At 39.0% G+C, this 27,362-nt stretch overlaps 1 protein-coding gene and 1 long non-coding RNA gene across 3 annotated transcripts in view; both read right to left on the bottom strand.

The window, feature by feature from the left end:
• The window catches only part of PDGFC (platelet derived growth factor C), a 169,948-nt gene that overhangs the window by 131,706 nt on the left and 10,880 nt on the right, over positions 1–27,362 (bottom strand). The window lies entirely within an intron of this gene.
• Positions 24,459–26,947, bottom strand: LOC119034636 (uncharacterized). Its single transcript, XR_005079600.2, has 3 exons — positions 26,796–26,947; positions 25,189–25,447; positions 24,459–24,914 (listed from the first exon to the last, which is right to left on the bottom strand). It is a non-coding gene; the product is annotated as an uncharacterized LOC119034636 (long non-coding RNA).

Genomic DNA, 27,362 nt, shown 5'->3' with positions numbered 1-27,362 from the left:
CCAGGTTTATATTTTTATTATGTATGAAATTCAGCCTCACTTCTTTTTTTCTTAGCTCCTTCTAATGGCTCTAATTCCCCTGTTCAGTAATCCCATAATGCATTTTTACCTTTCCTTCCTTCCTACCTTCAGAAGGGAGGTGGGTGGGAAGCAAAAAAAAGGAGCAAAGTCATTCCGAATAGAGAAATTGACAAGAATGGTAAAAGCCGAGGATGTGACAGCCTCAGACTTCTGACCTTTCGAACTTGGAACCAGATGTATGACTCAGCTCCCCAATGCACAAGAATGCTTTTGTGTTATGAGCAAAACGGCAAACATTTCCTGTTATTAAAATATTTTGGGGTTACCTTCCCGAGAGCCATGCATAGCTTCTGAAAAGATAACTACACAGTGACAATAAAAAATTGTTAAGTGTGCTTCTCTAGCAACAGAGCAAAGAGTATTATATCACCACTGAGAATAACACTTAAATCAGAGACAAGGATCCACAAAGGCTTACGTTGCCCAGGATCACACTAACCTCTTTGGTTAGTGCAGACACTTGGAGACATGTGACAATTCCAGGGCTGGCTTGCTGGGGAGGGGGGGTGTCAGTGGTGATTCTTTTATTGCCACCCAGGAAAAATAGCCCCAGGTAATCTCGAAGCACATCACACCTCACCTGTTTATTTCAACTGGGACAAGGAGGCCAGGACAAGGGACAAATACCAGTCTGTTAATATTAGAAATGAAGCTGCTGAACCTCCCTTCTAGAAAGCTGCATCCTGTGAAACCTTGGACCACCCAGACATTCACTATAACTACTCTCTTAAGCTGAAGTGAAGATATTTATTCAGAATTGTGGTTTATACTTACAGTGGAACATATCTTTGTGTGAATTTTAAACATTACATTTATTGGAGGTTTTTTCTAACTACATCTGTTTAACAGAAATTCTCAGGTAGTAGAGTATGCTTTAATTTCGGCTTTCCCTTGAAAATTGTTCCATACATTCTTCATTAACAGTATATTACAGCAACATTTAAAAAGTAACTACAATACCTGGTTATGATGTATGTTTATATAATGTGATTTGGCTTAAAAATAGCTCAGTTTAAGAAAACGTATAAATAAAATGAGGGGACATTTACTTAACTAAGGAAGTGGTAACTTTATTATTAGAACCTTTAATTTGCCAAGGAGTTTATTTTGATCAGGAGTCTGACTGTGTTAAATTCTTCCTCACATTTTCTACAATTTACATCTCAAAGGGTAACATTTAAAAAAATTATAAATGAATTCACTTAGCTTTAGCTTTCAGATATGCAGTCAAGCATAATATTTACTTTATCTTGTTAAAGGAAGTCAACCCAGAAACTGCATGCTATGTCTGTGCTCAAGAGTGAAGAATAAAGTGTGGGAATGAGAGTTAATGTTTAATCATAATCATCACCTGGCAGAGTGAGACAGGCCTGCTGAGAATCTGAACCCTGCCAATTTACACCCAACTGTAAGACCTTGGGCGAGTTCCCTGACTTCTACGAGTCTGAGTTGCCTCACCTGCATAAGAAAGTCAGCTAACTCACAGGTTTGTTTAAAGATCTAAATGTAGGAAAGCGAATAAAATGCTGGCCTGAGGTAGGCGTCACTGGATATTAGCTGCATACCCTTCTCAAAAAAATGAAATATGGCTCGTGTACTTAACAAAATACCCAAATCAACTACAGTAGGTTCTCATTATTTATAGATTCCATATTTGCCAATTTGCCTAGTGGCTGAAATTTATTTCCAACCCAAAAACCAATACGCAGCACTTTTGTGGCCATTCAGGGCCATGGACACACATGAGTGGCAAAACCTTTAAGTCTCTCAAGAAGCACATCCCCAGCTACTGTGGGACCAGGCGACATTCTGCTCTCTGGTTTCAGCTTTCACACTGTAAACCACTGTCCTTTTTGCAGTGTATTTAGTGGCAGGTGTTTCACTGTTCTGTGCTTTTTGTTGGTGATTTCACTCTTTTAAATAGCCCCGAGCAAGGTGTGGAAGCGCTGTCTAGTGTTCCTGAACACAAAGGTCTGTGATGTGCCTTATGGAGAAAATATACATTAGATAAGCTTCTTTCAGGCATGAATTACACTGCCTTTGGCCATGAGCTCAATGTTCGTGAACCAACAATATAAATTATACAAGGTGTCCTTAAACATAAAAGCAGGTGATGCATTGATGGTTTGATGACAATGTTGTGACCGGGGGCTTGCAGGAACCTGACCTTGTATTTCCCCTAGGAGCAATAGTTCAGTGTTTGCTAATTCAGCATTTGCATTGACTCCACAGAATGTAACTACCACAGATAACAAGAATTGACTGCATATACTATATAATATGTTAAACAAATTGTTAACCAATTAAAAAGCACAAGTCCTTGATCTCAAGAAAATTAAAATGTCAAGTACACACTTTACAAAACATTAAAATACAAACATAATTTGTATCTTTCCCTTCCCAATTATGTAAAATTCATAAACCTCAAGTCATTGAGGTTAACATTAAAACATAATAAATTACCACTTTTGGGGCTAGAGTCAGTTCATACTAAAAATGCCTGGCTTATTTGTTAGCTCTATGACTTTCTGTCACAGTCTGTTAGTTAAATCCATACATGCCCATCATCTCCATAGGCTGAGTTTCAAAAAGCATCTGTCTTTTGTTTATCTGGGATGGGAACTGTTTTCCTTGAGAGTTAACTTCAAGCTCTGACTATATCTCAAGAATAATTCAGAATTGGGAGAAGCAGAACCCTTAGAAGATAATTTCCACCACAATTCAGGTCTCCTTCTTCACCACAGCCTCCACCCTTACCCCCAACTACTAAATAGATGTCAAAACCAATGCAGAACACACCACCTTAGGATGTGGGATTTGTGCTTCAGTACTGCCCATGAATATACCCAAACCATATAACGGCTGCTCTCACAGCCTAATAGATAAATAGAGTCTAGGCTGACACTATTAACTAGTCAAAGATCTTTTCATATTTGATTTACATATTATTATTCTTTAAGCTCAAATGTATGCTAAGCCACACAACCCACTTCAACCTCTACTATAGTTGCTACATCACCACTTTAAAGTGATTTTTTTTCTGGAGCAAAATATTATCCTGAAATATATTATACAACATGTGTGTAAGCTTGTAATGATGACAGAATGAACAGCATGAATGCACTAGAAAAATAACTCAATGAGTCAGATATAGAAACAAGAAATAACAAGCCAGTTCAACCCTACCTCAAAGAAAGTCCTATAATCAGCAAGGCTTTCTTCTCACTTACTGAATTTTTTCTCATAAACTTAAAAAAATAAAATTAGGCTTGTAAAAGAGGGCTTGAAAAGATGAGTTTATACAAATCTCATATGTAAGAAAACACCTTTTCCATTTAAATAGAAATGACGAATTCACTTCAGACTTGTACTATGAGCCAAGTAAAATATGTGAAGAAAATGTATATCTAAACCTTAGTTTATTTAAATAAAATACTTACAAAAACATATTATGACATCAATGTGTCTTCAGAAGAAATCAAATTAACATATCCTTCTAAGAAGTATTAATTCTGAGCACTTATATATTTTTGATTTCTAACTCTGATCCTTCTTCTACAAACTTCATATCTTAGATATTATCTGTATGATTCGAAACTTGTAACACTGACACCAGTTTCATGTTAGCTTCATGTTACAGAAAGCCGAATAAAGAACCGTATGTACCAGGCTTCACAACATATAAAGCTGTTAGTGGCTTCTTAGAAAGAAAGTGAAGGAAACTAGTTAACAATTGCAGATTGTCTACAACATTACAATTAAAACCACCCTTTCCTACTTAAAACCCCATGCAACAATAAAAGAACTGATTTTTCTCATTTCCTCAAGATGTCTGAAACAATTAACAATAATTCAGACAGATTCCTCATATGCGAAAAGCCTTTCTAATGCTGAACAGTATGTTACTAAGATTACATATTTAAAGAATCAAACTACTGATTTGCAAGGAACTATAAGGAATACCATCTTATCACATCAAATCAATTCTATTCCTATTTGAAGATATCATTTCTTTCCAAAGTACTATAGTGTATATTTCCAAGTATCCTGAAAAAAAGTTCAAAATTAACACTTAATTCCGAGAGATTAAAGCCAGCCTTCTCTAAGATTTTGGAAGGCTCTCTACCCTAGTAGAGTGAATGCCCTAAATACACAGTTAGAACATATACATTCAACACCATGAATGGTTGATTTTACTTATTCCCTCGAATGTGCAACAATGTAAACCAGAAAAAGAAACTACTGAGTGAGAATCAAAAGCAAGGAGTCCCTGCCTCTTCCAGAGACATTATGGTAGTGGGAGAGTTGGAAGTATTAATTAAGAAAGTAAGTTGCAAAGAATGATGAGAATAAATGCCAAACCCAGAAAGGCCGGGGGTGGTATGTCTTTGCACACTGGTCCATACCTACGGCCTGGCCCAGGGGTTCTCAAAGCGTGCTCTGCAAACCTTTTAGAAGTCTGTGAAACCATTTATTTTCCCAGGGGTGTAAGGTCAAGTTTTTCTGAGGATACCTGATGTGACATCACAGTAGACTGAATGCTGAAGCTGATATGAGATTTCATCCATCAGTAAGCTAGATGCCAAAGAGATTTTTTTTAAATGTAACCAAAAAAAAGCCACTCTTCTTATTCATTGTTTTTGCTTTGGGAAATAGATTTTTTCTCATAAAATATGTGAATGTTATTGTGTTTATCACAGCTATTTCTAAATGAAATAATAAATATCTTCTAAATGCAATAATAAATATGTTTAAACTTCTTTCATTTTCATTTCTAATATGATGCATTTCAATGGATATTGTCCACACAAACAAAAGCTGTTTGGCACTGTCAACAGTCTTCAGAGGGTACAAAGACCCAGAAGACTGAGGACTGACCAATGGCACAGCACACAGCTGGTGCTCAGTAAATACTGAATCGTGACTTAATAAGGAAAGTCATAGTAATGCAGAGATGATTGACCTGAGGTCTGACGGGATGGATGTGGTGAGTGAAAATGGGGTTTGGGGGACAGAAGAACTTGGCTTTAATAACATACACAGTTTATAAATAGTGCTACTTAAAATATTTTCCAAGCAGTTGAACAACTTGAAGAAAATGATTAAAAATGAAATATTCTCTCACAAAAGAGAAACTGAATGGGATGAGGGGCGGACTTCTCTATTCTGTAGTTCTAGAGAAAATCTTGGATTCAGAGCTAGACATCCAACCATCTCTAACAAGAATATTGGGCTGAGGGAATTTTCTAGAATGCATCAGTTCTAAAATAATGTTATTAGGATCAACTTTAATATTATTTGCTCTTTAAAATGTTAAACATCCAATATGTGCTGGCTCAATGATGTTTTCTAAAATTACTCACCCTTTATCTTTTTTCAACTTTCATTTTGGTTAATAATTTCCTAGGATACATGAATGCATGAGACTGTTCATCAAAGACAAATTTTAAAGTTACTTAAGTGAAAAGATGAAATACTATGTGTTCCTTAAAGTAACAGTAATAATTTCAAAGATAACAAGATGTGTTCAAAGCGCTAGGCTGAAATTGATTGTTTTGCAAGCAGAACCTGTAAGAAAGCTAAAAATTGAACATGAGAAAAGGAAACTTTGAAAAAGTCAACTTTGTCTTTTTACCTAAAACCCCTCAAAAGTTCCTGGATTACATGTAAGGAAATAAAGAAAGGAAAGTATCATCAAACCCCTTATACAAGAATAGCTTGCGACACCATTCTCATGAAGGGTATCAAAAACACACCCTTGAGCACCTCTGTCCAAAGGCCAGAGGGAAACCCCTTGTTGACCATAAAAGGGCTGCCTGCATGTTCTCCGTGGAAAGTATACAGGATCTTATTTACACAAGTATAAATACATGCCATTCCTTTGTGCTCACAGGCGCTCCTGAAGACCAGCCAGAAGAGGAAAGTCAGAGGGCTCTATGAAAACCGGATTCAAAAAGTCTGTGATATTTTTCCAACATGTAATCTACTTTCTTTTCCTAGCTTATCTTCTTTCGTGATAAAAATATCTACAAAGCGTAAGATCACTATAATTTAACAGGTGGCAGCTCTAGACATATTTGAAAATAAGCCTTTAAGATTCAGCAGGAGGGCAGAAAGCACATTTCCCATAAATAGACCCTTTTTTCCCAGTAACATTACAGCTGCATGAAAACTGAGGAATAACGAGAATGTATTTGTGGCCAATAACAATGCCCTATCCATTTATATTTGTTAGTAACTTAGAAGACTAAAGCTTGAAAATGTCATTAAACCAGTAAGTGCACAAATTACTATGACCTAAAATAGACACCCCCCCCACAAAAAAGTAGCAATAAATAAAGGGAACAGCATCATGTATGTACACAATACTTGGCATGGGTGTATGAATAATTACAATACTCAGATCAGAAAGCAAACAAGTGGATATAGTGATGAATACAATGATTAGTTTCTATTTAAAACTCTTAAGAAATTCTGAGATTTCAGCTTGGTAATACATGTTCAAGAGACACCATGTAGATCTCAAATTATTGCTCTCAGCTACAGTTAGCATTTGACTGAAAGACCTTTGAACGCTACCATGAACATTAGCAGTCATCTAATATGATTATCTTTCCAGTGAGTGAATTGCCTATAAAACAGCTGCGCTTAGTGGTCTCACAGTCCAGAGAGACTCTAACTCTTTTCCCCAGGAACCTAAACAACAATAATGCTTAAATATTCTACCACTTCTGTTTAGGTTTAATGGGTGCCAAATAGTAAGATTAAATGCAAGCCTGGCTCATTCTCTAGAGTGTCACATGAATCAGTAGTACAGAGATCAACTGTGACTGAAACACAGCCTTCCATGGGGAATAAGCACCTATGGAGTGCAAAGCAGTTCACCGCATCTTTGAGAAGCTCCGATAAAATGATTCACTGATATTGACCTGCATGGTGGTGCCCGAAATCATGCTACTCCATAAATCTACTCTGATAAGTCCTTGCCAGTCCAGGTGTGGTCTATAGAAAGGCAGCAGCAGCATCCCTTCTGCTTGGAAGAAATGCAGAATCTGAGGCACCACCTCAAATCTACTGAAGAAGAATCTGTATTTTAACAAAATCCCAGAGGGCTAAAATGAACATTCAAGTCAGACGAGCCCTAATCTAAGTAAATGTATGCAGATCATTTCTTTAATGTTCTCCTGGACAGCTATGCTAGATCATTTTGCTAGCCTCCCTGCATTAAGCTGTTTCATTTCCATTCCATTCAATTTGTTTTTAGAAATCCTTGTTCACTTTCAGGCTATAGAGCCAGGAAGATGGGCAGAGAAAGCCAAATGTATTAAGCAGATGAGACATTTTGCTAGGAGTTTTCATTAATGTTACTCTGTGTGGTACTTCTTAATTTAAGAATTTTATAAATTGGAGACGCAAGCACTGGGAAAGGTTAAGTGACTAAGATCTCATAACTGACAAGTGGATAAACCAGGATTTAACTCAGTTCCAAGCTTCACTGAGTCATATTTCACACTCTGCTTCCATTATGGATTCTTACTCCAAATGTCCAAGCTTCCCCTTAAAACAAATATCTGGTGTTGGCAAGGAAAAACTCCCAGATATTTAGGGCCCTCAGTGACTTACCCACATTTAAGAAGTGATATAAACTGGGCAAGCCTGTTCAGCTCCTAACCAAATGAGATTTAGTTCTAACAAATTAAAGTGGATATTAAAGGCAGGATAATGTCATGATTAAGGGCATGTACCCTGGAACCAGACTGCTTTCATTGGAATCCCTGCCCAGCCACTTGACCGTGGCCAAGTGGCTTACACTCTCCGTAAATTTGGAATAATACTAGTAATTGCCCTCACAGATTTTCTGTAAGGATTAAAGGAATTAGTGTATGTAGTGCATACATTAATGAATGTCTGGTGTATAGTAAGCACTCCCTAAGTGTTAACTATATTTATTATTAAATGGAATTTCTTATGCTGGTACAACCTGCCTCTGTTAAAAATAATAAGAATTTTAAAAGCCAGTTTTTCACTTAGCTAAGGAGTTGGTAATATTCTTCCAAATCAATACAACATTTGCTTCTTTCTCTTTTATTGATCTTAACCTCACATATATTGATCACTTATTATTAAAAATGAATAAAACTTATCACCAATTTATATCTTTTTTACATTGTTTCACTGCCACAATCAATTCATGTGTCTACCAGTCCCTAGTTGGAGCAATTAACCAGCAGCTCTAAGACCAACAGCAGGCCAGACACCAAGACGTGTGACCAGACGGGGCCTGCTCCTTACCATCCATTTGCAGCTCCCAACTTCCAGTCTCCTGGCAAAGTCTAATGGTTCTAATTTTAGAATACCGCAAATCTGACTACTTCATTACTTAACTTACTTCTGGTCAAACCCTCCATGGTGATATTTCTTCCCTTCCTCCCCTCTGGTCCAGTCTCAACCCAGCAGAAATGCTAATCCCCGTAAAATGGATCATCACTCATCTTCTCCCCGCACTCCAGCTGTCCCCTCTGCTGTCCAATCACGCCGGGCACACTTCCCACTCAGGGCCTTGCCTCTCCTACTGGCCCTGCCCATAAGGCCTCCACCCCTAGCTCCTCAGAACTATGCTCAGCCACCTCAGTGAGCGCCCCCATGACCCACCGTACACTACAACACTCTCTAACACCACACCTGCCAATACACAGTGACGACCACGTTCCACCATCCCAACGGCTTCCTGATATGTGATGTTCGTCATCTTCCTCTCATGGCTAGAACGTGAATTCCACGAGGTCAGAGGTTTTGTACGTTCTGGTCATTGCTGTAGCACCTGTGTCTAGTATCTTGCTGCCTATGTATTGGTAAGTGCTCAGTGAAGATCTATTTAAAGAATAAATAAATAGGCTACATCTTGTCATATGCTATTCATCCGTAGATTAATGAAAAGTCTATACATCTCCTGGATAGAAGTATATATAGAATGCATACAAATATACTCATATAGGAGTGGTGGGGGGTAAATGCAGACAACTGTACTTAAACAACAATAACATTATTAAAAAACAAACAAACAAATAAACAACACACACATTCATATAAAATCTCAGTAAGAAAAACTTAAGACAATGATATGCTTTCCTCTGCACAAAAATCTAAATCAATAACCAAAGATTCAAAAGAAAAAAAACCTCCAATGTTATAGCAACTAAACATTTAATGTCTCTTTGTGCAAAGCAGCGGGAAAAGCTGATCAATTTATGAGTTGGTGAATTAAAGAGATCACCCCTTTCTGTTAAAGAGGCCACTGTCCTTTAATGTGACAGTTCAGCTCAGAAAGTGGATGTGATGACCTTGTATAAATGAGACTGCAGGGCCCACTGACAGAGCCATTACTCACTTGGCCAGCATGTTGGCTACCAACACGTAATCTTGCATAAAGCACCTTGGGAATGTAAATGACTACACAGACTCAGGAGCTTTGTTTCAATTCTAATCTGGAAAATGTGCAAGCCTGTATCACTCTTTCTGATGAGATGCACTCATGAGTTCAGTCGGACCCCTGAATTACCTGGCCCATTGTCAGGGGTTCAGCCCTCTGCCCCCACAAGCTGATCACATCTTCAAATCAACTGCTGACCACCAAGAAATTAGAGTTTGTATTCTGTTTCTCATAATTAGTCGGGTAATATTTATCATTCCAACAACAGGATGCATTAGCTTTGATATTTCTTCTTGTAAAGAATAGAACATTAATTATATTCATCAGTAAAATAGGTAAAAATAGGTTATTTCCTACCTATTAAAACAGCCTAAAGAATAATCAAAAAGAAGTGCTGTGATTCCAAAGGAAAGTCCTACTAATTATTCACATCGGACAGAGAAGATATAGAGAAAAAAATTTAAAAGAAATTTCAGGTGAAATGCCTCCTTAGAAACCACCTAGAATATGGAATATGTGTATTCAAATAGAGGTAAAAATAATAATTTTGGCTTCACAGCCTATGGTAAAAACAACTAACCAGAAATACAAAGTGTATAAACCACAAAAAGAAGCCACCCACTTTAAAGTCTACCATACAATATTTCACCCAAAACGATATCATTTATCAATGAAAATTATAAACAAGTGTGTCAGAGTAAGGTGCCTTTTCACTTGTTTTGAAAAATGGCCTTGCTATATTATTTAATTTAATAAGCGTAATATTTTTAAGCAAAAAAATAAATCATATTTTAAAGGCAACAGTGAGCTCAAATTTGTCAAGGTCACTGAAAAAAGAGATTCTGCCTTTTCTTAAGAGCTCACTATTAATCAAGACAACCCGGACTGAAATGCGTGTCATGACGAGGTCGACAGAGCCCAGACGCCAGGGCTGGACTTTGTGTCCCGGTCCGGCTACTCAGAGCGCCATGACTACGAAAATGACTTGACTGCTTAGAAAACAAGACAAGGAGGGCTGATGAAACCATAGCTACAAGACTGCTGGTGCCTGTCCTCGGAATTTTAGGACCAGAATAATCATGGTTTCAGTTTTGAAAAGACTGGAAGCAGAACGTGCATCACACGCTGCTCCAACACCCCGGAAGCGTGGCGGTGATGAGTCACCATTCCCAATCTTAAACTGCCTGAGTGACGGAGGCCAGCAGAACCGGCAGAAGGAACTGCCCTCTGACCTCCTGCAGTTCTTGCCACTAACAAGTAAACAGGATTGGAGACGAAGGAGAAAAATAGAAGGAATACACACAATCCAAGGACTAGGAATCTCTTTGTAAGAATCTGTGTAACACATAACTGTGTACCCCTAACCCTGCGACACCCCTCCACAGTTAGCATAGCGGGTGGCTTTGGCACTTGCTTCCCTTTTAAAAAAGCCTCCAAATTTAACTTCCTTACTCAAAACTCTCTTTTGATTTAGAGTTTTCCCCAAGATTACCTAGTCTCACAGGTCAGTGCACTTGGAGGGGCTCCATCCAGACTTTGCAGACAGAAGTTTTCATTTGAAACATGGAACCACAATAATTAACCAAAGTAATGGCATGACAATGAAGGGTAGTGGACACATGAGGCAATGAGACCCAGGAAACAAAACATTTGTGTAGATGTTTTTGTTGTTTGCTTTTGTTTTTAATTTGTTGCTTATTTCATTATGTATGTGTCAGAAAATTGATGGGGGGGTGATGTCCCAAAATAAGTGCCTTTGTCAAGGTATCATCTCAGTCACAGTCATAAAACCAAAGTCATCACAATTAGCCTCCTTTCCCATTCTCTGAACTGAAACTTCAAAGTCATGAGTACAAAAGGTAGCGTTTCTTTCAAAAATCAAATAACACTTCTGGTAGAATAATTTTCTACATGCTTTGCACCTGGAGTTTGAAATAACTGTTATTCTTGGTTTTCTAAAAGGTAGGCCCAGAACAATGAGAAAGCAGCAGCCTCAGGGTCATCCAGGCCTAGCAGAAGCAGCGAGATTTCAATAAGGGACCAGGTGCTGGGGTGTCTGAAGGCTGTTCTGTGCTTAGACAATAAAGTATTATTCCTTTTTTATACTTTACAAAGGTTTCCCCACCCCAATATTTCCAGTACCCACCTGGCGCCATACATAGTTATTACAATATTACTGACTATATTCCCTGTGCAGGTGATACACGGTTTCTCAACCTACTCATCCAAGAAATGCGATGAGCAGGAGTATATATGATCAGTACAGACCTTGGATCACCATGTGCTATGAAATGCAGCTGCAAAGAAAGGCAAAGGTTTTTTTTTTCATGGTTTATATCACATACTTGTCTGTAAACAAAGCTCATGGTGTGCAACCTAATGGCAGGCTCCAGATGTTCCCAACAAGTGTACAAAAACCCCCGCAATATTTTCTTGATCTTTAAGGCTTAATAGCAGGATGTACAGACTACACACCAAGTTTAAAAAAAACAAAAAGGAAAAGGAGAAAACCCCACATGGTGCCAAATGTTGGCAGCTATCTTCAGTCTTCCCAGACAAAACTCATAGGACTTGTGAAAACAACATTTCTTCGGTAAGTGCCAAAAACAACATAGATAATTATTGTGATGGCTCTCCCTTGCTGACTGTCCCAACAGCCTTACTGCTTTGACTGTATCCACTTCTAGACCCTAGAGTAAAAACTAAGAGCCAAGTTTAAGCCTTAACCCTGAAGGGCCACCTTTAGTGATGCCATCTCCTCGGCTGCTGAAAACCAGTCTTGCATGTTAGGGGCTTTCCTTTAAAAGAAAATACTGTTGTTGCGTTTGCCCCCATCCCTTCCCTGCTGTTTAAATTAGGTTTAAAAAAATTGGCACATTTTGTTTCTGCTTGGTAGTAATATAAGATAATTATAGAACATATAGAAAATAATAAATGTATTTTAGAAAGTAAAATATCAATGGCTTCACTGCTTCTAGCTGTTATAGATAAAATACTAAGTATAGTGTGGTATATTTTGTTCTGGTCCTTCTATATATTTGGAAATGTTTATGTAGGGGTACATAAAATATTTTAAATCCTATTTTTTGCCAGGCTTTTTGACTTCACATTATAGTGTGGGCATTTTCCTGTGGGGAGATGGCATTTTGATCACTACCCCGTATCCCATGAGGAAAGACAACTCTGTATAATTGACAGCATTTCTCATGGAAGGCTCATTGCTCTACTGACCACCATGGGACCAGTGTTAACCTCACTGATGGCATGTGCGAGCTGAAACATGAGGAGGGTGGGAATGGATTACAGTACAGAAGAGTGGAAGCCCAAACACCCCTCTTCAAACCCATTCAGTTCCTTGGCGATTTCTTCAAGACCAGAGAGAGAGAGAGACAGTCTCTTTTGTTATGAAAACAAAAGAGACAAATTTATTCTCTGGTATCCTAACATTGAGGAGCCTTTGAAAAAATCGGGGTTATTTCTTTAAATACTCAAGCCATTTAAATGTGTGTGCAATACTGAAAATGAACTATTTAATTTGAATCGTGGAGAGAGGTGAAAAAACATTCATTACCTTCTGCCTAAGTGTGTGATCTCCTTGATTAACATGCAAACTAATGGGGAAGGAATCGAACGCTCATTTGTTTTTTTTCTTCAGAGCATTAATACCATTTTAGCTGGCCATTAAGGACTAATCACACACACACACACACATACACACACACACTCTCTCTCTCTCTCTCTCTCTCTCTCTCCCTCTCTCTCTGTCTGAGCTGCAATGTTTCTTTATAACAAACCAACCTCAGGAAATTATTAATGAGGGGTTAGGAGGTTACAGGCAGCTAAGCCCAGAAGAATGTCTACCCAAAGAGAGAACTACCTATTCCAGGGAGAGAATTGTTCGGGAGTACCGGCAGTTTGAAAAGGAATTCCTCCCTAGCCAAGAAATTTTCCAGACTGTGCAAAACCAGAATAAAATGAGACAGAATGTTTCGCCTTTCCTAACCGTGTATTACTAGAATGGCATGTGATTTTCTACGCAAATGAAGAATGGCACACAGGAGGTGTCTCACTGCTCTCCCTGGCCCTCCCCACAGCCGTGTTTGAGGAAATGCATGAGATGGCACAGATGTGGTCCCGGTGAAAGCAGCTAAAATGTGGGTGACATGTTATTTGTAACTTTCAACAGGAAGAGCAAGCATGGACTTGAAAATAAGAGTGGCATTACTCCGAGGTACACCAGCACCAGTGCTCCCAACTATGCCCGCATCACCCGTGACCCTTTTTTCTCGGCTACATATACTATTAGAAAAAGTCAAATGCTGTAACCAATGTGAAGGCGTGGTACAGAATATGCCACCCAAACTGTGCTATTTTGGCCTAAGAATTATTTTGAGCTGAAGACAGCTGAGAATCAACAGATGAAGGAGAAGTTCTCTGCCCTGCCCTTTATCTTCCTCAAAGCAAAGCATAAATTTGTTTCTGATGGTGGCATCAATGCCTCCCCTTTTCCTTGATCCTGGAATGGAGAGCAGGCCCCATGATGAGAGTGTGTAAACAGAACTTACTGAAGAACCCTGTGTACCATTCGGGTCCCCCATGTAGTTCCCAGTCACTTCACCCCAGTATATAGCCCTTTGTCAAAGTGGTATATAAGCTGTGTAGTTAGTTGCTTCTTTGTGTTTTGTGGAGGCGACTTTCCTCACAAGTCCCCCCAGCTGCCACGGATGAGAGTAAATATGACTGAGACATGATGTGATCTGCTTAGGGAGGAGAAGTGGCCATTTTCCCAGAGGATAAAGGCCGTGACCAGTGACCAGTTTCTCAGGGGAAAAAGGCCGTGAGCAGTGGCCAGTTTCTCCGATGAGAAAAAGGGCCTCCAGCCCCCTCCTCCAGGGCCTTTTATTGGGTTGTAATACACAGGAATACAGGGCAGCAAGGATCAAACAGTAGATAACATTTCAAAGAAATCTGAGGGCTTAGTCTTCAGTGTGTGTCAGGAACAGAGTTTTAGGGTTTTCTGCTCCAACCCTTAGTATATGAATGAAAGTACTCTTAGCAGAGCAGATTTCACAGGTTTATCAGGAAGTCTTTGTGATGCCAGATTTTTCCCCAGGACACGCTCTAGCAAGGCAAGGAGCTGCACCTCTCCCCATCAGGTATTCAGGCTTAAGGGGATAAGAGCCAGGAAGCACTTCCCCCAGAGAACATGGGGACTGGGGCTTTGTCAAAGCTGGGGGGTGAGAGTCCATTGCTCTTTGTTGCAGCCCCCCAAGTCCTTCCATGAAGGCCTCCCAAGTGATTCAGTCTGGCTTAGGTTGTCCCCCACTGGTAAAGATCTTACCCGTCATTGACTTCCAACCAAGTTTTGGGTGCAGGGAGAGGAAACTGAGGCAGTGTTTGCTACCAGAGACAAGCTTTGTCTCCTACAAAGGTTGTCCCTCACCCTTAGCCACAAGGGTTTGAGATACAATTCCTAGAACCAGGCAGAGCGGTCTACAACAGTGTTTTTCATTACATTCTGTGAAGGCTCTGTGCACATAAAATTTAAAATATTAACAAAATCTGTATGTCTTTTTTTTCTATTTATCTGTGTTTGTCAGTTTAATTCACAAACAGTAGTAAACAAACCTAAAAAGTAGAGAAAAGAGCTTTGCTTCTCCTCCCCAACATTTCAAGAAGAAATTAGAAAAGCAGTGTTGAGTTGGAAAATACTATTTACACTAAAAAATCGTAAGTCTCTGAAATGTTTATAATCGCTAAATGACTTTAAATTTTTGAAAAATGCAGAATTGTAAAATTGATCAAAATGGGCAAAAAAGGTCAAGGCAAAAATGCCAATTAATATGTCCTTGTAACAAATAAAATCATCAGTTCACATTTTCATTATTTAAAAAATTCATTTATCAGCTCTCTCAACTTCTGAATGCCTGTTGCAATCAATGCAGACAAACGGTTTAAAGAGAATATGCAATACACATATTTCTGTATTTGTATGTGGTTGCTTTGGACCATACATTATTATTTTAATTTTGAAGTCCCTGTTAACCATGCGAGCTGTGATTCGTGAATGTAGGGTTCTCAGCGTTTCATTTCCTACTGAACAATCTTTTGAAAGGGCCATTTTCTTCTGAAACTGTCTCATGGGGCAGAAGTTAACCAGGACCCCTGAGTGAATACACATTCAAGGCCATCATATTAATCTATTAAATACAATCCAAATGGCACAGCACAGTGAAGAGGAGGCAAGCCCTGCCTCTATTCCTGAGCCTGCCCTAGCTTTATTACATTAATCCAGCCAGAAAAAAGTCTTCCTCAATTCAGCCAAAATCTTAGGCTGGAGAGTCACAGTTTATGGTGAGAAAAATACAAAATCCTTGCTATTTACCTGGCAGATTCATTGTACAAGGAGTCAAGGTAAGCTATTCCTAAATCCACAAATGTATGCAGGCCCCTAAAATGTTCCACATGTAAATACTTCGGGCACTGCTGGCAGACATTTTAAAAGCAAAGAGACAGTGAAATGTCTAAACTGGCAAAGAAAATCCCAAATATTCTTCTGCTTCAGATTTCCCCCCAACCCATACAATAGTGAAATGACAAGTGTTGGTCACATCTTATTTACCATATAACCTCTTTTAATATGTACATTGACGTGAAACAAAAAAAAATGCCCTGCTTATAACATAAGAAACAAAATATTTAGGCAAAGAGTAGATTTGCTGGATTTTAAAATACTGGGTATTTCGAATAAGCAAAACTTTTTTCTAGAGCATTTACTAAATACTTGATTTTATCAACATCCTCTATACACTGAAATAAATATAGCATTTCCAATAAAATATAAGAAGGGTCATGAAATACTCAGTAATAAAAAGTTTTAAGTGGAAAAACAATGATAAATTTAGGCTAAATTAAAAATTACTTATCACAAGCAGATATATAATATACTGCCAAGTCCCTTAGGGAGTATAATTCTTATTTGTCAAATGTCACTGAGGGAGATATCAATATTTATTACTATATAGAAACTCAAATAGAAATCTTCAAGAACATTTAAATAAAAGTGTATTGTTGCTTATTCATTAAAATCATTGGCAGTCCTGGAACGTTGTTATCCATTAATGCCTAAGACATGGCTGATGAGATAGATCATTGAACGCTAAACACCCAGGAAACTGAACTGCTAATGAATTGCAAAAGCTGGTGATCTTCCTCAACCTTCTCCTATATGACCAAGGCGATTTCCTTGGTATTTGTACTGATCAGCACAAGATTTAAACACCCAGAGTAACTGGCAGAATTTTTTTTTCTTTCTCAGCACCAAAATAAGACAAAGGAAGATAAAATAAACTGGTGATCAATTTTAAGTTCCTGGGCCTAAAACAACTGAATCATCAGTGTGAAAAAAATGAGAAAGTTTGCCTTCTGTTTTGTCTATGTTTAAGATGTGTTTTTATAAGGAAAACATGCTGGATGCTGTCTTTTTAAGGACGCACCAAAGGAAACCTTAATAACAAATGTTTGAAGTACCAAAAAAGAGACTAAGTACAATGTTTAAATTACTGAACTAAAAAAATAACTTCTTGAATACCTTAGATTCTATCCCACCATAAAGGAAACATTTACATTATTGAGCTTGATTTGCTCACATGGGGGTTATTCTTAATTTTTTTCTTTTATCCTACAAATGAGAAAACCTCCTCCTTGATGCACAAAAGATTATATCACCAATTGTGAAAATTTTTCAGTTGATACTAAGTTCAAAGACTATCTCTGAAAGAGCCAAATTGCCAATCTGTTAAAGATGTGGATCTATCCTGTTGCAGTCCAGGTTGTGTTGTAGATAACAGAATCTCAGCTAAGGCAGAAACTGGAGGAATCCAGGGGAATTAGTGCTGTCAAAAAGCATCCCTTCTCAGATGTCATATGCACAAGCAAATGAGACATGCTATTTTCTCCAAAATCCATTTCCAATGATATTTTCTGTAGTTCTTGTATTATCTTTGTCACTTATATTGCTACACAAGTTCTTAGTAGTATTATTTATTATATTTTAAATTACTAAATTTCTTTGTCTTGTAAATATAGGGAAATAAGATGTGCTTCTAACAATGCTCCTGAAAAACTTTTTGTAATTTATCAACTTTAAAAGTTGCCACAAGCCCTGGCTGGTGTAGCTCAGTGGATTGAGCTCGGGCCTGCGAACCAGACGATCGCGGTTCGATTCCCAGTCAGGGCACATGCCTGGGTTGCAGGCCGGTTCCCTGCAGGCCAGTTCCCAGCAGGGGATGCGCAAAGGGCAACCATACATTGATGTTCCTCTCCCTTTCTCCTTCCCTTCCCCTCTAAAGATGAATAAATAAATCTTTTTAAAAAGTTGCCACAAAAAGACAAGTAACGTGTCTTTTTTATCCAAAGTAAGTGTGTCTATTTTTTTTAGAACAGGTTTTCTCCTAGCATGAGTAAAATGCTAGATATGAAAGACTGAGAATTACCCATCTATCTAAGAAGCAGTCTCACTTACTCTCAAAAGCCAATGCATTTAACGGTCCTCAGCACAGGCACTAAGAGTTCCGGATGCAACTTGACCGAACACATTGTACATGGAATCCCAAAGTCAGTCTTCACCCGTGCTAAATACCATGCCTTCTAATTCTGACTGACTTCAAAATGTGAAGATAATCCACTCTCCATAGAATGGAATAAAATGAACATGAAAATAAATAGTCTGGTCTCTAAGAGTCCTAAACATTAGTATTGTCTTCAATCTACTAAGAAACACGGGCATAAACTTGTGTAGTCTGGGTATTGTACTTATGTAAATAGCAGAGGGTATGGTTTTAATTTGGTTGTGACACCATAAATATTGGCATACTGAGCATGTGCTTTACTGCCATGGATTTTGAACTCTCTCTCTCTCCAGAGTCTGCTTCTGTTTTGTCCACATGCCAGACTAGGGACGACTTGCCCGTAATTTCATATGACCAGGGCTGAGAAAATCGACTTTATTTCCAAGAAAAAAATACATTCTTTGAGTGATTTTTGAAATAATGACTTTTTCACAAATTTTGCCTTCCCTGGGATAAGTCACTGTGGTCAATCTTAAAACCCCAAAGCAAAAAAAAAAAAAAACCTAACTAAAATAAGAATATATTTTATATTAACTATAAAGAAAAAAGAAGGAAATAATTTAAAACAATTGAAAATGGATTTTGATAGCCATTCTCTTCTTATAATAAATTGACTACAATAAAGGTTATCACAAAGTTCCCTGTTTAAAAATGATTTTCCTGGAAAGGATATGTTTCTTTCTGTTGGTGAGGAAATAGCATTCTAAGCAGTCATCAGTATAATTTTGCCAATAGTTCCTTTGTACATTCATTTTACTCAGTCTAAGCAGAAAGATGAAGAGGCCCTCCAGTGTGTCCCTTCTTAGTTCCTCAAAATGAGGTCAGACATTAGCTGCATCCCTGGGTTGTGAAATAAGGCATATGACTTCTTCAGCTAATTGATGATGACCCCGGAGGACAAATGCCAACACTACAACAGAACTGGCTGCATTAGGTCTAAGTGGGCTGTTTTCACTTCACTTAAAAGATCCTCTATCCCTTGGGACACTAAGCTAAAGATGAATCCACATTTTATTGTCTGACACTGAAAAATTATGGGGGTAAGACCCAGATCATTAGAATTTAAGGTAGAAAGCACTAAATTCTGCACTGTTCTGGGAGTTTAGACAAGGTAGACATCCCAGTCTGTAAGAAACAGAAAGGGTTTATGGAGGAGGCACCTGTCGGGTTGGACCTCAAACACAATCTGTGACTTTGCAAAGAGTAAAGGAGAGATGATGGTTACAATCTCTTTCTCTCCACAGGCAGCAACTGGTCCCTCTATTCATCATCTGGTGTGTGAACGACTGCAACTGCCTTTAAACTGGCATTCCAGCCTTGAGCTTCTCTGTCCTTTATAATCATCTTCATGTATCTTTGTTTTTGGAAAGCAAAGAACAAGAAAAGAAATCTAAACTGGATCATTTGATGGATAATTACTGATCTAGTATATGCATACAAATATGAAAATGGGGGAAATTACCCTGACCACCAGGTTCTTCCATTAGGAAACCAGCACAGAAGACATCTGATCTTCTCCCTAGGACCAACAGAAAATGTCTAAACGCACTCTTTGGTATGGCAGCCAGAGTCCTTCAGAATTAACTCATATGTTTCCATCTCATTTCCCACCAAAAGGAGCTGATTTTTTAATAGACTTTGTGCTCTCTCACAAGTCTCTGCCCTCTGCTTAGAGGATTTCTCGTGAATCCTCTTTATCCTTCAAGACCCAACTTAAATCATGGCCCCATGATTTAAGCCTGTCATGACCGGGAAGTGGAAAATCTTTGGGTTCCCTCACTACTCTGACTGCATCTCTAGTGTAGGCCAGGCCACACGGATTGTCCACGAGGAGTCCTCTTAAGAATTGCATCTTGTTCATCGCTTTTCAGGTTGTGACAAAATACATAGGGCACAAGGCACTTTACAGCTTGAAGTGACTTCCTGGTTAGAAGAGTTGCAAGAGCAACTTGTGGACTCATCTCCATGGTGAACAGAGATTGGCTTTGTGCAATCTTTTCATCAGAAAGACTAGGGCGAGGCCACAGGAGACCTTGAGAAAACCAGAGCAGCCTCTCTTGACTCCAAGTGTGGTGCTCAATGCAGTGGTATGGGCAGTACCTGGGAGCTTGCTCAAATGCAGATTCTCTGGCACCACCAATGGCCTACACAACTGAATCTGCATTTCAAGAAGGTCCCCATGTGATCCGTATGAAGAGTGAAGTCTGAAAATCACGTATCTAAGCTCAAAGGAAGTAAACACAAGCATAACTCTAGGAAGACTGTCTGGCATCTACCTCCTCCTATATTTGATCAATTGGGGGTGGGAGGGCATGAAGAAAGCCTGTAGTAGAGAAAAAGAATAAGCATACTCGTGCCACAGTTTAGGTGACCAACAGCACCTGGTGTAGGGTAATGACCGTGAGAATGCAGAAATTGCAAATATAAATATAGTGACTTAAAATAGAAATATAATATTTAATCCTTAGTTTGCCAATAATTCTGTGCTTGTTTAATCTTTTTGCTACACATTTTAAAATTTTTGTAAAGGTCCCTGACCAGTGTGGCTCAGCGGGTTGGATATCCGCACAGTGAAAGGCTGCAGGCCCAATTCCTGGGCAGGGCACACGCCTGGGTTGCAGGTTCGGTCCCCGCTTGGGGCCCACGCGAGAGGCAACCGGTTGATGTTCCCCTCTCACATCTATGTTCCTCTCCCTCTCTCCCTTCCTTCCTTCCCCTCTCAGTAAAAAAAAATTAATAAATAAATATTATAAAATAAATCAATAGAAATTCTGTAAAGTATTACATTTAAATTGGGCAAAAACCATTCGTTTTAAGTTGCATTTTGAGACTCGGAGATCTGAAAGCAAGCCTGACTATGAAAAACAGGGAGTCCTCTAAACATAGGTGTGATTAGATGCCAGAATGGGACTGAGGTACAACAAGACAGCTACGGGGACACCGAAGCGACAGGCAGTAAGAGGCTGCTCCATGACTGCTGAATCCCTCGGGCAAACCAAGGCTCCTTCCAGCCCCCTGCACCTCACCTCCTCTTCCAGGCAGGCTGCCACTCAGAAGCAGGCCCAGGCAGGGAGTGAAGAGACCGCGGGCTGGCACACCGGGTGTTTTAAGTATTGCAAAGGACTATGCAATCGTTTCTAAATCACAGGGGTGTTTATATTTCAAGTCACTCTAAGAATTCTGTATCTTGTGGGTGAGCTGAAAACCCACATTCTTACAAAAATATTCATCCTAGGATATGGGAAGATTTCCCTCCTGTTCAGTAAAACTCAGGAGCAATGAAAGTAAAGCTGTATTTTTTGATCAAGACTCACGTGTCATGGTTATTCACCATACCAGTCCCATGTACATGTGACCAATGATGATAGGAACATAAAGAAGCATTGCCCGTGATGACAGCACACAGAATCCCTACTCTGTGAACATGCACAGAACATGGCCCTCTTTGGAAAATGTGGGAAATGCCTAATAAAGTATATTCTCTTCTTAAGCAAACCATTATATAACCTGAACCTATTTCCAGCAAATTTGTATGGCTTTAATGGACGGTAAAAACAGCAAAACAAACTAAAACAAAAGCGCACAAACAACAAAACAAACACTGTGTGGTATTTGCAACAGACACTAGGGTTCCATAGCAGAGAACCCACAGGCTTGCACTGGTTTTCCCCTACCTTTTCTGATTTCTGAGGACATACTTTTAAGGGCATCAGCACCAGAAAAATAAAGTAAGAGACATTAAAGTAGCCACTTAATTCGAATCTCCATGGGGTTTTTTATTAAATTTTTTTTGAGGGAGAGACAGAGAGAGAGAGAAAATCAAGTTGTTGTTCCACTTACTTAGGCATTCATTGGTTGCTTATTATATGTGCCCTGACAGGGGATCAAACCCACAACCTTAGTGTATTGGGATGGTGCTCTTACCAACTGAGCTACCTGGCCAAGGCCTTCCAGAGTTCTTTTTAAAATCTCTGCAGCTTCTGCTGAGGTTAAAAGCTCTTGCTAGTTCTTGTTTCGATGTGTCTTTTTACCATACATTTTCCACATATCGCTCCCTTCCCCATGGCTGCTTTTTACTGTTACATGGTTCCAGCTCATGCCACTGCATCTGTGACTCTTATTTATCTGCCAACACCCCTCTAGCCTCCAGATCCCCAAACTTGTCATCTCGTTATCCCTCCACATGGACCGACCGAGCAAAGACATCCAGTTTCGTTATCTTTTCTCTAATATTGTTTATACTTCTACTTTAACTAGGCTGAGCCCAAACATTCAACTCCATTGCAAGGGAACCACTGCTAAAATATCACCTGAATCTTCTCTCACTCTTTCATGTGGTTAAAATTTGTCTCCGGGCTCACTTCCTCCACAGCCGAATTCCCATTTCTCTACTCAGTATGCTCTGTTCTTACCGTAATAACTGATATGCTGCTTCATGCTCTGCCGTCATTCTCCTGTATTCCATCAGCAACTGTCCAGAACTTTCCAGACCATGAGTCTTAGCTTGTGTTACATGTTTAACCTTCTTTTTATCCCTGGATCTCTGCCATACTGCCCGAACAAGTAAACAAAGAGACACAGCATGTTTCTTCTTTTTTCTCCTCCACCCTGGAACCACCTCAACATCTCCTTCCCCTGATCACTAAAACTTTCACCAAGTCTTAAACATCACATCTGACTTCTTCACTTTACTCCATAGGTATTCTTCCTCCCACTTCTACACTTCATTGCACCAAAGAGTTTTGTTTTATTTTCTGTCACCATTGAAATATCATAGGCTGTTCATTCATTGGTCCTCATTTTCTTTGATGTGCTGTATTTTATACTATAAGCCAATTTCCTTGACTTTTCTCCCTTTCCTTTCTTAGCAGCCTTCATCTACCTTAGGGCTGCTCGCTTCTCTCTCTCCCCCTCTCTCTCCCTCCCCTCCCTTTCATCCTCCCCTGCCCTCCTCTCTTCTCCATTTCCCCTTTTCCTTTTTTCCCCTCTCTTTTTTTCTTCCTTACCTTCACTACTTCCTCTTCATGGTTCTGTGCTCACAAATGGGATTTCCTATTCCTTCTCACTTTATTCTTTGCTTTTTATCAATCTTCATTCTGTCTCTATCTGCTATACACCATGAAGAATCAAACTGAAGCCATAATCTGTAGCCTGAATAACTGGGTGAGAAGGCCAAACTGGAGTTCACGCCAAAGCCTGAAGAATCATTCAGGCAATCATCCACACCTGAGTAATACATCGGTGTTCTTCCTTTCGTGCCTCCTTCTCTCATGACATATCCACTGAGTCTGTTTATGAGGTCTCAGTCAAAGCAAACCACACATTACACTGCATGAATTTTTCATACTTTCTGTTCCCCATATCTGCTCACCAGTTCCCATCTCCTAAAGTCTACCCCACCCTACCCTTGATTCTGAGTGCACACACCTGTTGCTCATCTTCCCAGGCCCCTCTCCTTTAACAACTTTTCTAAGCCCTTCTAATGGCTCTGCTATAAATAATCTTGGCTTTCCTTGAATTCCCACCAAACGATGCATTTTATTCTGTATTATAGCTAGCTTCATGCCTTATGTCCCTTTTTTAAAATAAACAACTCAAAAGCAGCAACCAAGTCTAAATTGACTTCCTGTTCTCCACAATGCCTCGTGGTTCCAGGCAGGTACTTGTATCACTTTGTAGTCTCCACCTCAGTTTTCAGAGTTTTTACTAGATAGTATGCAGCTATGCAGAACTCTGGGCTCTATAAAAGAGGTGAGTGGGTAACAAAGCAGAAAGATGTGAATTGTTGTTTTCAAGATCACAGAGAATCCAATTTAAAGGTGGATCTTAGGTTTTTCACAGACTGAAGGCCATCGAGCCTGAAGTTGCTCATTAAAGGGAAAAGAAGGAAATAGCAAGTCACACATTACACAGAAACTATAATATCCACCATTGTCCGTTGTTTTGTAGCCCTGTGGAGCTGGAGCAGTTATTTCCACTGCCAAACTTCCAGCAGTAACACTTGCAAGTTGCCAGTATGGTATGATGCCATCAGTTTTTAAAACTTAGAAAGGCTCATTGATTTTTACTGAGGTTTTTTTTTACACAATCCACTTCCTTTAAGGTCTAGTGAGCCAACCTTGATTGAGAGAAATTACAGAATGAATAAATGTTGTGATATCAACATAGAAATTATTTAGCTTCCTTTCTTCACTTGAATTTCCAAATTTAATTTTTGGTCATCGCCCCCAATGCTCAGGGCCACACATTCTTGAAGTCCCACCCACCTTCCTCCCCTTTATCAGAACATCCGGATACACTCTTGTACCAATGTCGGAGGAGACACATCAATATCCCAATGCAATGAAACAGCTTTCTAATGCAAGACAACCCGGAACAGGACTTTTTATCTGTGTCTCAAGTAAAGCAAATGAATGTCACAATAGATTGGTTATGATAGTGTTTTTATTATAAGACTGGCAGAGTTAGTGACTGTAAATTATAACTCTTGCTGGATTTCTACTTCACATAGTTGTAGTTATGAGCCTACTCTTGGAAGCCAAAACAACTATTTTACAATTAGTGTAGACATGCCTGAACCCAGAAGGGAAATTTCAATTTCAATCATTTCATGTCCCTCGAAGAAAACCCAGTGCTACCAAAAGGCAGGTCAATCCAACTCTTCACACATGAGTTTCTAGCCACTGCCCAAAGCCGAACAAAGAGAAATGGAAATCCTCAACATTTTAGGTAGGCATTCAAACTGCAGTATGAAATAGCAACAATGGGCTGTCCTGCAGTAAAGAAAAACAAACCAACAAAAAAATTAAGCTAGTCACTTTACTGTCGAGATAGAACATGATCCCCATCCTAAAAAACATAATACACGCCCCTGAATTTGGACTGCAAATCTGTCACTTGAACATCTAGTAAATGACCCAATTTGTTTACATGGCCCTGTACCTTTTTATGGCCTTTCTATAAAGAAGTTATTACATCCATTCCCTTTATTTTGTTTAAGAGTGTTTGAACGAGCCCCAGAACCACAAGCCCGTTAAACAAGCTCACCTTACATGGACATGGTCTCATATAATTCACCACTGCCGGGGAAATTTTCAAAACAATGTTTGTAGTTTGGACACACCACACGTTCCCACACACCAAAAATATTTCCTGTGGTGTATGCAGTTTTACATGTTCGGCAAATATATTAAATAAGTCCTGTTTTTTTCCTTTTTTTCCAAGTAAAAGTGTGGCATTTGCACTTCTTCCAGAAGATTTACACCTCTGAGTGTTTTGTTATGGTAAGTTGACCGTTCAGAAACGACTGCAAGCAAAGATTGAAGGAAATGTGAAATCCAGACACCCTAATTGATTTCCTAGGATGTAAATGTTAGTTCTAAAAGGAAACCATTTTAAAGCAGTTAGTTTAATGGGGTGCCCAACTGATGCCTATTAAAAGTTATCGGTACAGATTAAAGATAAATTTTTCTACCATGAAGAAAAAGCAGTTTAAAATAGGCCTACAAAATATTTACCTTCTAATTTTACATTCTCAATCATGCCTATAAGCCTCCAACCTATTAATATTCTCAAGAAAACTAAGATTACAACCACTTCTTCAAGGGTTAGCATTTCTCCGTTAGGTACCTAGACTCTCTCAACACCCAATATCTTGGACAGTTTTGACCTGGAAACCACCTGCTATTTATAGATTGTTGATTTTTCTAGCAATAGTCAGACTGTTTTGTGATACAAAGTAAAGATATGGTTGAGCCCATACATACTACGTATCTATAACATATAAAACTACATGTGAAACTATAAAAGCACAGGTGTGCTATGAAGTCTAGTCTCTTGTATACAGAGGCAATTCATTTTCATGTAGGCCTCCAAAAAATAGAGTGTATTTTCTCTATAAATAAAAGTAAAGCCAGTAACAAAATACATACTTATTTAATAGGAAGCATCCCCCAGTGACTTTTATTACCTATACCACAAACACATTTGCAGCAGAAGCGATCTGCCTCTCATACGCCCCATCTCTGGCTCTGGAGGTGAGAGGATCTATGCTTTTGATATGAGCACTAGCCAATTTTTTTTCTTGTTTCTATAGTGTTCACATATTTGTCCTCTGAATGACCGTGTGAGAGCAAATGTAAGAATGCAAATTAAGGACTCCATCTACTAAGATGGAGTCCTTAATATGTTTCCATAAACCAGTTTGAGAACTCTAGAAGTCACATCCTATGTTCTTAAACCATTGGCACCCTACCTGTCATCGTGTCTTGGGTTGAAAGTATGATAAAGCAGAAATGAACCCAGCAGGTTCCCCTTTCTCCAGACCCAATTAGAAATTTCTAGCATGCAATGGAATATTGCTTTCTTCCTGTTTGTTCACAATTTAACCGCATTTTAAGCAAATGTTCCTTCTTAGTACATTGATTTTAAACATTGCCCTCTGCCATCAAAAAGAAATTATAATGCTCTAATGATTCCCAATTTGCATTTCTAATCACCTCGGACTGTGAATGCCTGTGGTAGTAGGGGAAACAAGATGTGATTTATTCCTCAGTGGGGGGAAAAGGATAAATAATATGGCTCTTTAAAAAATAGATGTCCTTATAAGCACCCAACAAAAAATAACTACTAGAAACTACATGAGAGATAAGTACCACATAAGTCCAACTTCTGTTGTTCAGGGTTTCTGATCTCTGTAGTGACTCAAAAAGCAGGTGCATTGGCCAGCTGGGCATATTTAAGTACAGACACATAGCTCCATCTTGCAAATAATGAAAAGCTCAAAATAGTATCCACTCAGGAACAAGGATTTCCTAGAATGCAAAGAGCATAGCTTCAAAAATGGCAGGACATCTAGACAGCACATCTGCCAAGAGAATCCATTCATTTCCACTCCTTAAATACTGCAAGATATTTCTAGCCTTGTATACAAGGGACCAGCATGAACCTCACTACAGAAATGATGCAGTTACTCAATGAAAAGGAATCAATTTTCCACAAAACTTTAAGTTCATTCCCTTAGAAGTGTTCAGGCTCTTTATTTCTTGCAATGTAATAGCCTCATCACACTAACTCAGGGCACTGCGAGCCGCCTCCTTTTTATCACAACCTCCTGATCCCTCTGCCAGGCTCATTCTACATGCCATCCATTTTGTGAATGAAGTGAAAATAGCTCCTTGTTTAAATAAAGAAGGCAACAGAGAGTAGTGTGGCCACAGGCT

Source organism: Artibeus jamaicensis, unplaced genomic scaffold (assembly GCF_021234435.1).
Source record: "Artibeus jamaicensis isolate MK-2021 breed Jamaican fruit bat unplaced genomic scaffold, CSHL_Jam_final scaffold_537, whole genome shotgun sequence".
Lineage (NCBI taxonomy): Eukaryota > Metazoa > Chordata > Mammalia > Chiroptera > Phyllostomidae > Artibeus > Artibeus jamaicensis.
Note: the sequence above shows the minus strand (reverse complement) of the source record. Positions and strands in the feature narration are given on the sequence as shown.